The sequence below is a fragment of the Nerophis lumbriciformis genome, linkage group LG22 (assembly GCF_033978685.3).
Source record: "Nerophis lumbriciformis linkage group LG22, RoL_Nlum_v2.1, whole genome shotgun sequence".
Classification (NCBI taxonomy): Eukaryota; Metazoa; Chordata; class Actinopteri; order Syngnathiformes; family Syngnathidae; genus Nerophis; species Nerophis lumbriciformis.
This window is the reverse complement of record NC_084569.2, coordinates 37,158,415-37,171,862: the sequence shown is the minus strand read 5'-3', so window position 1 is coordinate 37,171,862 and position 13,448 is coordinate 37,158,415. Positions and strand designations below refer to the sequence as shown.

Genomic DNA, 13,448 nt, shown 5'->3' with positions numbered 1-13,448 from the left:
CATGATAACGTTGCTTGGATGGCAACATAAGTTGCTCCAAAACCTGTATGTACCTTCCAGCATTAATGGTGCCTTCACAGATGTGTAAGTTACCCATGTCTCGGGCACTAATACACCCCCATACCATCACAGATGCTAGCTTTTCAACTTTGCGCCTAGAACAGTCCGGATGGTTCTTTTCCTCTTTGTTCCCGAGGACACGACATCTGTAGTTTCCAAAAACAATTTGAAATGTGGACACGCCAGAACACTTTTCCACTTTGCATCAGTCCATCTTAGACTAGCTCGGGCTCAGCGAAGCGTTTGCTGGGTGTTGTTGATAAATGGCTTTGGCTTTGCGTAGTAGAGTTTTAACTTGCACTTACAGATGTAGCAACAAACTGTAGTTACTGACAGTGGTTTTCTGAAGTGTTCCTGAGCCCACGTGGTGATATCCTTTACACACTGATGTCGGTTTTTGATGCAGACTGGGGACCCTTTTCTGCTGCAGCCTTCTTCCGCCATCGCAGTTCTTAAATCTGCCGTTGAGGTTTTCACCGTATCCCTGGCTAGGGGGCAGTCAGGTACTAGGCCTTTGCATACTTGCCAACCTTGAGACCTCCGATTTCGGGAGGTGGGGGGGGGGGGGGTTCGGGGGGTGAGGGGGGTGTGGTTGGGGGCGTGGTTAAGAGGGGAGGAGTATATTGGCAGCTAGAATTCACCAAGTCAAGTATTTCATACATATATATATATATATATATATATATATATATATATATATATATACAGGTAAAAGCCAGTAAATTAGAATATTTTGAAAAACTTGATTTATTTCAGTAATTGCATTCAAAAGGTGTAACTTGTACATTATATTTATTCATTGCACACAGACTGATGCATTCAAATGTTTATTTCATTTAATTTTGATGATTTGAAGTGGCAACAAATGAAAATCCAAAATTCCGTGTGTCACAAAATTAGAATATTACTTAAGGCTAATACAAAAAAGGGATTTTTAGAAATGTTGGCCAACTGAAAAGTATGAAAATGAAAAATATGAGCATGTACAATACTCAATACTTGGTTGGAGCTCCTTTTGCCTCAATTACTGCGTTAATGCGGCGTGGCATGGAGTCGATGAGTTTCTGGCACTGCTCAGGTGTTATGAGAGCCCAGGTTGCTCTGATAGTGGCCTTCAACTCTTCTGCGTTTTTGGGTCTGGCATTCTGCATCTTCCTTTTCACAATACCCCACAGATTTTCTATGGGGCTAAGGTCAGGGGAGTTGGCGGGCCAATTTAGAACAGAAATACCATGGTCCGTAAACCAGGCACGGGTAGATTTTGCGCTGTGTGCAGGCGCCAAGTCCTGTTGGAACTTGAAATCTCCATCTCCATAGAGCAGGTCAGCAGCAGGAAGCATGAAGTGCTCTAAAACTTGCTGGTAGACGGCTGCGTTGACCCTGGATCTCAGGAAACAGAGTGGACCGACACCAGCAGATGACATGGCACCCCAAACCATCACTGATGGTGGAAACTTTACACTAGACTTCAGGCAACGTGGATCCTGTGCCTCTCCTGTCTTCCTCCAGACTCTGGGGCCTCGATTTCCAAAGGAAATGCAAAATTTGCATGGTTGGGTGATGGTTTGGGGTGCCATGTCATCTGCTGGTGTCGGTCCACTCTGTTTCCTGAGATCCAGGGTCAACGCAGCCGTCTACCAGCAAGTTTTAGAGCACTTCATGCTTCCTGCTGCTGACCTGCTCTATGGAGATGGAGATTTCAAGTTCCAACAGGACTTGGCGCCTGCACACAGCGCAAAATCTACCCGTGCCTGGTTTACGGACCATGGTATTTCTGTTCTAAATTGGCCCGCCAACTCCCCTGACCTTAGCCCCATAGAAAATCTGTGGGGTATTGTGAAAAGGAAGATGCAGAATGCCAGACCCAAAAACGCAGAAGAGTTGAAGGCCACTATCAGAGCAACCTGGGCTCTCATAACACCTGAGCAGTGCCAGAAACTCATCGACTCCATGCCGCGCCGCATTAACGCAGTAATTGAGGCAAAAGGAGCTCCAACCAAGTATTGAGTATTGTACATGCTCATATTTTTCATTTTCATACTTTTCAGTTGGCCAACATTTCTAAAAATCCCTTTTTTGTATTAGCCTTAAGTAATATTCTAATTTTGTGACACACGGAATTTTGGATTTTCATTTGTTGCCACTTCAAATCATCAAAATTAAATGAAATAAACATTTGAATGCATCAGTCTGTGTGCAATGAATAAATATAATGTACAAGTTACACCTTTTGAATGCAATTACTGAAATAAATCAAGTTTTTCAAAATATTCTAATTTACTGGCTTTTACCTGTATATGTATATATGTATATATATATATGTATATATATATATATATATATGTATATATATATATATATATATGTATATATATATATCCTGAAAATATGCAAACAAAACTGTGTTTAGATAATTGATACTTCAAACTTGCATAAATATAACATGAATATAACATAACTTGGCTTCTGAGAGCTTCAAAATGTAATGAATAAAATGCTAAAATTGTTGATAAACAAGCAATTATTTTAATAAATAAATATGGTCATTTTAAATGAATTATTATAATAATTTAAAATTAATTATTTCAAATATGTTTATTTTAATGTATAATTCTAAGGCTGGATGTAATAAGGAGTCAGAAAAAATACAAATAAAAATACAATTAATTTTGATGTTTTTAGCAAAATATAGTAAAAATGTATTTAGTTTTTTGTTTTTTTTAATTAATAAATATGTTTATTTTTAGGTAAGATAAACATAATAATACAATTTATCTCTAGTCTGGATGATTTAGTTCTTGTCACCCTGTTGTCCTCCTGTAGTGAAAAAAGGCTTACTCAGGTCGCATGGAGCTGGAGGGGGCGTGGCTTCCAGCTCCACCTGAAAATCGGGAGATTTTCGGGAGAATATTTGTCCCGGGAGGTTTTCGGGTGAGGCGCTGAATTTCGGGAGTCTCCCGGAAAATCCGGGAGGGTTGGCAAGTATGGGCCTTTGCCAAGGGCCACCTGGGGTAACAGTAGTAAAGGGGTTAACCTCCTAGTGCCCCAAGACCCCCATAGAGGAGCCTCCACTGCCGGATGCACTTTAACGTTATGCCCAGGACATGCTTTGGACTAATCAGGTAGAATGCCCCATATACACATTAGGACGTGAAAGATCTGTTCTCCACCAGATAAACGTACTTGCATAGTGTTAGATATCGAGATAAACTGAGACAAATAATGCCATAAGCAATATCTTGACGTGCAGCACGAGTTGCTAACACACAGCAGATGTGCTGTGCAGAAAGATGAAACAGTAACCTGAATGTGTCAGCGCGGATTATTTGGAGAGGTGACATGTTGAAAATGTAAAATACAATACAGGCGGCGGCAATAATATCTCTTTGTCTTATGTGTGGCTTATTTCCCCCAACTACTGTCACATTTCATGCTCTGTGGAGGTGACAATATTTTAGTTTATATGGTCGGACTTGCTCAAACAAATATTGATAAATTATGACGGATGAGTCTTAAAATATTGAATGTATTCTTTTTATTAGGGATGTCCGATAATATCGGCCTGCCGATATTATCGGCCGATAAATGCATTAAAATGGAAAATCGGAAATGATCTGTATCGGTTTTTATCTTTTTTTTTTTCTTTTATTTTAATTTTTTTAATTAAATCAACATAAAAAACAAAAGATACACTTAAAATTAGTGCACCAACCCAACAAACCTCCCTCATACCTGCCAACTACTCCGGTTTTCCCGTAATTAGTACGGTTTTCATCAACCTATTCCGGGTTACGGTTGCAGTGATAAAAAATCCGGTTTTTCATTAATAATTTTTTTTTTTTTTTTTTTTAAGTTTTATTCACGAAATCGCGTAACAACAATGACAATCGACACTGCTTCCCGTAACTTCCTATCGAGCCATTCCGAATGCCATGCGCGAGGCTATTTATAGCACCGCTGCCAAGCACGAGGCACCAGTTGCCGTTGTTTCCAAACGAGCGAAAGATCATGGAATCAGCCGGAGAAAAATCGCAAACGAGTCTTAAACCGAAAAGAAAACTGCAGTAATTCCGTGAAGAATATTCAAAAGCCTATCCGGGAATAATTATCCGTTCCAAAAAGGGTGAAAACTACGCGAATTGCACCTTGTGCAGACAAGATTTTTCGATCGGACACGGAGGAATTAGCGAGGGAATGCAATACGGCTTCCACGGGCGAAAACTTCTACAAAATACTCGCGGAAGAAATAGACTCAAACGAAATTCCTTGGCAGAATTTGGTTTGCTTTGCTGCCGATAATGCTGCAGTGATGATGGGATCTAAAAAGGGTGTTGCAGCTTTCATCACGGAAATGTCTCCTTCGGTTTACATCGCCGGTAAGTACAGTTCGTAGCATAAAAAAACTCACAAAACATAAAATTTTAAGTAAATCTTTTATTACATAAACAATAAATCAAATCATAAATAATTTATGTGTACAGTATATCTTTTTATTTGTGATAACGATAACATGTTCAAAACAAGTAACATATAACTATCATACTATTCTATTACTCTTTATTAATTTGAAAAATGTCGTCATGAAGTTTTATATTTATATTTCTTTATATTTCTTTCATAAACCAAAATTTCGACCTGAAGTTTCTTGTTACAATAATGTCTGCAATATCAATAATGACATGTCTTATTTATATTGTCTAATTTGAACCAAATACTCTCAAAAATCTTATTCTTTCAAGTTGTTGAAAGTTTCAACATATATGATAGACTGATAGAAAAGTGATGGTTTAGCAACATTTTAACCTGTCTGAATGCTAATAATCATTTTGCGTCGGGGGGCGATCTGAACTCCCCACCAGGACTTTGTCCTGGACCTACCGAGGCCTGTGGCCCCTGGACCCTGGCTACTAGGTTTTTCTGATTTCAAAAGTTGGCAGGTATGCTCCCTCATTCACACAAAAGGGTTGTTTCTTTCTGTTATTAATATTGTGGTTCCTACATTATATATCAATATATATCAATACAGTCTGCAAGGGATACAGTCCGTAAGCACACATGATTGTGCGTGCTGCTGCTCCACTAATAGTACTAACCTTTAACACTTAATTTTACTCATTTTCATTAATTACTAGTTTCTATGTAACTGTTATTATATTGTTTTACTTTCTTTTTTATTCAAGAAAATGTTTTTAATTTATTTATCTTATTTTATAAAACATTTTTAAAAGTACCTTATCTTCACCATACCTGGTTGTCCAAATTAGGCATAATAATGTGTTAATTCCACGATTGTATATATCGGTTGATATCGGTATCGGTAATTAAAGAGTTGGACAATATCGGATATCGGCAAAAAGCCACTATCGGACATCCCTACTTTTTATGCCTAACGACAAATGTTACCACATGTTTTATTTTTTATTTTATTTTATTTTATTTTTATTTTTTTTATTTTTTTCACTTAACATTTATTAATTTTTTATTTTTTATTATTTAAATATTTTTTTTAAAAGAATTTATTGATCAATCAAACAAAACAATACACAACAATACCATATTATCCATCCATCCATCCATCTTCTTCCGCTTATCCGAGGTCGGGTCGCGGGGGCAGCAGCCTAAGCAGGGAAGCCCAGACTTCCCTCTCCCCAGCCACTTCGTCCAGCTCTTCCCGGGGGATCCCGAGGCGTTCCCAGGCCAGCCAGGAGACGTAGTCTTCCCAACGTGTCCTGGGTCTTCCCCGTGGCCTCCTACCGGTCGGACGTGCCCTAAACACCTCCCTAGGGATACCAATACCATAATAATTCAATCCAATTCCAAAACCAAACCCGACCCAGCAACATTCAGAATAGCAATAAACAGAGCAATTGAGACACATGTTTTCATGAACGCCAGGGGTGTCCGAACATTTACCGCAATTTTTTTTTTTTTTAAACTCGCTAAAACCAATCTGTGTAATGCACCGTATTTTCCGGACCATAGGGCGCACCGGATTATAAGGCGCACTGCCGATGAACATACTTGCCAACCTTGAGACCTTTGAATTCGGGAGATTGGGGGGGGGCGGTGTTTGGTGGTAGCGGGGGTGTATATTGTAGCCCGGAAGAGTTAGTGCCTCAAGGGGTTCTGGGTATTTGTTCTGTTGTGTTTATGTTGCGTTACAGTGCGGATGTTCTCCTGAAATGTGTTTGTCATTCTGGTTTGGTGTGGGTTCACAGTGGGGCGGCATGGCGTAGTGGGTAGAGCAACCGTGCCAGAAACCTGAGGGTTGCAGGTTCGCAAAAAAAAAAAAAAAAAATCGCTGCCGTTGTGTCCTTGGGCGGGACACTTCACCCTTTGCCCCCGGTGCCACTCACACCGGTGAATTGAATGATGAATGATAGGTGGTGGTCGGAGGGGCCGTTGGCGCAAATTGCAGCCACGCTTCCGTCAGTCTACCCCAGGGCAACTGTGGCTATGAAAGTAGCTTACCACCACCAGGTGTGAATGAATGATGGGTTCTACATGTAAAGCGACTTTGGGTACTTAGAAAAGCGCTATATAAATCCCAGTTATTATTATTATTATTATTATATTTGTAACAGTGTTAAAGTTGTCTATACGGCCACCCTCAGTGTGACCTGTATGGCTGTTGATCGAGTATGTCTTGCAGTCCCTTTCGCGTGTATGCAGAAGCCCATGTGACTGGGCCGGCACGCTATTTGTATAGTGAAAAAGCGGACGCAATTAAAGGTTGTAGAGTACGCTAAAGGCAGTGCCATCACAGCACGCCCTTAATATTGTTGTTCGGGTGAAAATCGGGGAAATTCGGGAGTATGGTTGCCCCGGGAGATTTTCGGGAGGGGCACTGAAATTCGGGAGTCTCCCGGAAAAATTGGGAGGGTTGGCAAGTATGCCGATGAATGGTCTATTTTTTATCTTTTTTTATGTATTAGGCACACCGGATTAAAGGAGTCATATTATTATATTTGTTTCTAAATAGAAAACACTTCCTTGTGGTCTACATAACATGTAATGGTGGTTCTTTGGTCAAAATGTTGCATAGATGATGTTTTACACATCATCTTCAAGCCGCTTGCTGACAGTCGCTTCCGGATGCGCCGTTTTGTGGGCGGTCTTATTTACGTGGCTCACCTTCGACAGCGTCTTCTCCCCGTCGTCTTTGCGGTAGCGGTGTAGCGTGCAAGGACGGGAGTGGAAGAAGTGTCAAAAGATGGAGCTAACTGTTTTAATGACATTCAGACTTTACTTCAATCAATAACGGAGCAGCATCTCCTCATCCGGAAACAACCACCCCCGGAAACGTGTCCCGTGAATAACCGTCCGACCGGAACTCTCTAATAACTAAAGTTCCTTGGGTGAGTAATGTAAACTCACTACACCGGTATGTTTTAGTGCTTTCATGGCGAGTTTACTGATGGATATAAGTAAGAACTTTACACTACCGTATTTTCCGCACCATAAGGCGCCCTGGGTTATAAGCCGCGCCTTCAATGAACGGCATATTTCAAAACTTTGTCCACCTATAAGCCGCCCCGTGTTGTAAGCCGCATCTAACTGCGCTAAAGGAATGTCAAAAAAACAGTCAAATAGGTCAGTCAAACTTTAATAATATATTAAAAACCAGCGTGATGTGGGCGCGCATGGAGTCGTATATCAACATGGACGGAGCTGCGTGAAAAAAGCCACCCGGCCTCTTCGCGTAAACTTACCTTAACCACTCGCTCATCTTTTCTTCATCCATCCATCCCTTCGAGTTAGCTTTTATGATGACGCCGGCTGGAAAGGTCTCTTTTGGCAAGGTCTTCCTTTTGAATATCACCATGGGTGGAAGTTTCTGGCCATTAGCTTGGCAAGCTAGAACCACAGTGAAGGATGTGAAGGATGACTTCTCATTCCCTGTGGTGCGAATATTCACCATACGTGCTCCCATTGTATCCACAGTGCGGTTCACAGGAATATCAAAAGTCAGTGGAACCTCGTCCATGTTGATAATGTTCTCTGGCCGGATCTTTTTTTTCAGCTATCTTGTTTTTACAATATGCACGGAAAGTAGCCAGCTTTTCTTGAAAGTCTTTAGGCAGTAGCTGTGAAATAGTAGTCCGTGTGCGGATGGAGAGATTGCGTCTTTTCATGAACCGGAAACACCAAGAAGCACCACCTTTAAAATCATCCAGGTGAAGTTCGCTTGCTAGCGTTGTTGCGTTATACGCGTGTCGCTTAGTAGGAGCCATTTTGTGGTCTTTACAGATGTAAACACACAAAGGAAATGAAACGTAATATCCGCGCGCTTTTTCTTCTTCTACGCGAGCGGGTGGTTGCTTACAGTAGAAGAAGAAGCGCTTCCTGTTCTATGGGGGCGGGTGCTTACCTTGGCGGTTGCTTGCGTAGAAGAAGAAGCACTTCCTCTTCTACGGGGAAAAAAGATGGCGGCTGTTTACCGTAGTTGCGAGACCGAAACTTTATGAAAATGAATCTTAATATTAATCCATATATAAAGCGCACCGGGTTATAAGCCGCACTGTCAGCTTTTGAGTAAATTTGTGGTTTTTAGGTGCGGCTAATAGTGCGGAAAATACGGTACTTCAGGAGGATGAATGTCCCATAACAAGGAGAGAGAAAAAGAAGAAGCTTATCGACTATGGCAGGTTAAGGCCCGGGGGCCACATGCGGCCCGTTAAGCTTTTCAGTCTGGCCCGCCGGACATTCCCAAATAATTTTTTTAGATCTTTAAGATGGAAAGTGTAGCTGCCATTATGATGTGCAGTCATGTTTTCTAACGACCGTAAGTCTTGAACTATACAAAGTATTTCAATGGTTGGAATCTGCGCTTATGGATGATATACCAGTTACTAAGGTAATCTAATTAGTTACTATGGTCATCTAATTAGTTACTATGGTAATCTACGTCACAGCAGCTCAGACGAGGCACCAAGCAGTGTGGGCGGGAAGCGTTTCCACAGACGCGGAAGGAGCTTTTCACAACAAAGTTCTAAATCTTAGTGATGTATCCGATATATCAGATTGTAGGTGGGTTTATTTTGTACCCTTAGCGTTCATATTTCACTGTTTGTTGCATTTTTGTTGCGTTTCACTTGATTGTAAAATATGTCGATCGAAAGGGTGTGTGACGTTCATATTTTGTAAATATTCAATGTTTTATCGTTCATAGACAAATTAAAAATTCCATTACGTTTTTTAAGGCGGTCTGTCATAACGTTTTTAGCATTCAATCAGACATTATTGTGAAGTTTTGTGTTAGTGTCCCTAAAAATAGATATACCGGCCCCCAGACACATTTTTTTTTCTCTAAATGTGGCCCCCGAGTCAAAATAATTGCCCAGGCCTGGACTACGGTGTCGGCACGTACTACAAAGGTATACTCGCGCAAATTTTCAGGACTTATGCAGATCCCCCCCCAAAAATGGGAGCCATTACCTCCCTGCTTGGCACTCAGCTTCAAGGGTTGGAATTGGGGGTTAAATCACCAAATGATTCTTGAGCGCGGCCACCGCTGCTGCTCACTGCTCCCCTCACCTCCCAGGGGGGTGAACATGGGGATGGGTGAAATCATCAATCAAAAATATTTATGTTTATATCCTACATATGCTGTATTGAACAGAAAACTAGAAAGCAGAACATATGCATAGGAATATCAGTTTTTCAGGGCCCCCAGTCGTGTTCTAGTCTCTGACGGGAGTAAACCCCCGTCATGGTCATGGTGGACTCACGGTACTGATGGAGATGGAGATTTATCACCATTGAGGGAAATGCTCCAACAAGCAATTAGTAGCAGAACTTGCATGACATTTTACCTCTGCCATCTGTTCAGTCTTAATTAGTCTAGGACTGTGATGTACGAAGAATAATGGAGAACCTCTCTGAAAGTGTTCTCTGGAAGCCTCTCTGTACGTCGCTATGGAGTTTGAGTCAGGAACCACGAGGAGGAAATTACACTGAAAATACATTTACCACTCGTATATTTATTTATTTCTTTGAATTAGGACAATGCATATTCGTACAACATAGAGCAACAATGTAAATATGCCGGATTTAGCGCAATAGCTCATTTTCATCCGTTGTCCTAAGGCAGGTTAATACAGTAAACTAGTGTTTTTCAACCTTTTTTTTTTTAGGCAAGGCACATTTTTTAAAATAAAAAAAATCCGGAGGCACACCACCAGCAGAAAACGTTAAAAAATGAAACTCCACCAGGTGCCTTATTTTGAGTTTGTTGGTGTTTTCCTGTTTCTTGTCTTGCGCTGTTATTTTGGTGGCCCCTACCTGTTTTGTTGGTGTTTTCCTGTCGCAGTTTCATGTCTTCTGTTGCGTCGACCAGCTCTTCCTCCCAGGGAATCAAAGTTACTGGTCAATCCCAAGTTCTTTCGATGACATATATGCTGAGTAAGAAGGATCACCAAGACAGAATAGGAATATTATCAAATTTTACTGAACATTTCCGGAGATCAGCTTAACCAATACATTCATATCGGCTACTCTAGTTGATCTGCTTACTTACTTGCTTAAGGTTGCCCATCGTATCCGATGACGACAATCCATCTCTATGTTTTGTTAGTCCTCATGTGACTGAATAGTCCAATCCGTGATCCACATGATCTGCCGCAAACAGAGCAGGTGAAGGCACTGACTGGGGGTGCAGGTGTGGCAATGGCTTCATGCCTTCTTTGACGCTTCCTGGCTCGTTGACCACTTCGGTCCTCCTCAAGCTTATGAACTCCTTGTTGGAGGAGCTGCCGCCAGGTGGAACGTTGGGCTGCAGTGTCCTCCAGCTGGGTCGGGTTCAGGCCGCATTTCTTCATGACAGTCTTCATTTGATCTTTATAACGTTTTTTTGGGCCTCCTGCCAAGCGGTGACCAAGATGAAGCTGACCATAAAGCACCTTGCGTGGTAAGCGTTCTTCTGGCATCCTGATAACGTGGCCTGGCCAGCAAAGTTGGTGCTGGGTGACTGTAGCCTCCACACTGGTGCAGTTGGTCTTGCAGAGTATTTCAGTGTGGGGCACTCTGTCCTTCCAGGATATCCCCAGGATGCATTGTAAGCACCTGATGTAGAAGGCCTCCAGCATCCTGAGGTGGCGGCTGTACAGGGTCCACGCTTCACAGCTGTAGAGGAGGGTCGTCATGACCACAGCTAAATAGACCGCTACCTTGGTATGTAGCTTAAGGTCTTTGTTCTGGAAGACCCTTCCCCTGAGTCTGCCAAAAGATGCTGACACTCAAACGGAAGAGCCAACTTCTTGCACATGAAGAAAGCCCCCACCGGTCCGGAAAGCAACACGGCCTCATTGTTCTACTACAGATAAGACAAAAGGGAGTATTCCATCTCCTACAGTGCAAGCCTTCAAGGTAACACACACAGTTTACTTGCGGACAAAAGAAAGAGTACAAATGGAAAAACACTAGCTGTTTTAAACATGACTACTCTTAAACATCTATGCATTCTCCACACTTCCTTTGAGCGCTATTCCCCGCACCTGCTTTGTGTTAGCAAGCAAGGCTATTTACGTTGTTGCTATCCTTCTTGGTGTGGACATTGTTGATTGTCATGTCATGTACGGATGTACTTTGTGGACGCCGTAAGTTTTTGCTGTCGTCCAGCATTCTGTTTCGGTTTACTTTGTAGCCAGTTCAGTTTTACTTTCGTTTTGCATTTCCCTTTCCCTTTTGTTCATTTTTGGTTTAAGCATTACATACCTTTTTTACCTGCACGCTGCCTCCCGCTGTGGTCTGCATATTGGGATCAGGACAAACCATCCTCGTCTCACCCGACACATCCCGACTTTTGCAAAGCAATGAACTACCTGCTGCCACCTACTGACGTGGAGTATTACGTGGTTACCCTGCCGAGTTCTACACAGCACAGACACTAAGCAACGGAACATAATTTGCAGATTATAGTTATTGATTTGCAAACAATATTTTTTGGACCAATTAGGTGAAGTTGCATAATTTCCCATGACTGCAAGCTAATCGATGCTAACATGCTATTTAGGCTCGCTGTATGCACATATTGCATCATTATGCCTTGTTTGTAGGTATATTTGAGCTCATTTAATATATTTTACTTATGTCCTGTCATGTCTGTGTGATCATGTTTTGTTTTAGTAATGTTCGGTTTAAATTTTGGACTTTTTGTGCACTTTTGTTTTGTTTTGTCACCATAGCAACCATTAGTTTCACCTGTCACGTCACGCACCTGTTCCACGTTTGGACTCATTGTGCACTCTTGTCACCATAGCAACCATTAGTTTTCACCTGTCACGTCACGCACCTGTTTCACGTTTTGAGTCACGCACCTGCTTTCACTAATCATGTCCATAGTATTTAAGTTCATTCATTTTCTGTTGTTCGTCCTGACGACATCCCCGCATTTATGCTCCTGCACACTCTCCACACCCTGATGACCTTTGCTACTCTTTTTTTCATGCCGGTTCCATGCCAAGTAAGTTTTTGTTTGTTAAGCCACAGTTAGTGTTTTGTTTAATTGTTCATAGTTTCTGCCAATGTGCAAGTTTTGTGTTTAAAGTCTAGTTTTGTACCTCCGCCCCTGTGCGCGCTTTTCGTTTATTCCTTTTTTGATAGTTTAAATAAATCATGTACCCACCTTTAAGCCTTGACCAGTCCAGTTCATTTGCACCACGGGAGAACAAACCAAGCCAAAGTCCAAGTCCTGACATGTCCTCTGTGTGTTCAATTTATATTTGCATGTCTCGTGTAATATTGGCTGCATTTCTCATAGTAGTTTGTGTGCCATGTTGTTCCAGACCACAGCAAACGTTACCCAGCTTGCAAAGATTGTAATAAATCCATTAGAAGAAGACAGCCTGTCGTTTCCTTTTAACTTGGACACACACATTTATACCTTTGGCCATTCTAAGACAGTCATTTCCAGGAGTTATCTCACCCTCTGAGAAGGTTTACTAATGTTTTCCAATGTTGTAAAAATGAGTAGAATAAATATTACATTTCAACATTTCTGTCAAGGAAGATTTGCATCAGCCTGCGACATATAGTCATTTTGATAGTAGGCTAATATAGCTGATATAGACACTTACATCATGTGTTGTCTTCATTATACCACTTGTATAAGACTTTTAAAGCCATATTGATAGTAGGCTAATATAGACACTTAAATAAAGTTAAGTAGAAGTTAAAGTACCAATGATTGTCACACACACACAGTAAGTGTGGTGAAATGTGTCCTCTGCATTTGACCCATCCCCTTGTTCACCCCCTGGGAAGTGAGGGGAGCAGTAAGCAGCAGCGGTTGCCGCGCCCGGGAGTCATGTTTTGCCTACATTATAACACTTATATAAGACTTTTAATTTTTTGCGGCTCCAGACAGATTACTTTTTGTATTTCTGGTC

At 41.5% G+C, this 13,448-nt stretch overlaps 1 protein-coding gene across 3 annotated transcripts in view; it reads left to right on the top strand.

The window, feature by feature from the left end:
* LOC133615305 (junction plakoglobin-like) overlaps positions 1–13,448 on the top strand; it is a 327,845-nt gene that overhangs the window by 164,605 nt on the left and 149,792 nt on the right. The window lies entirely within an intron of this gene.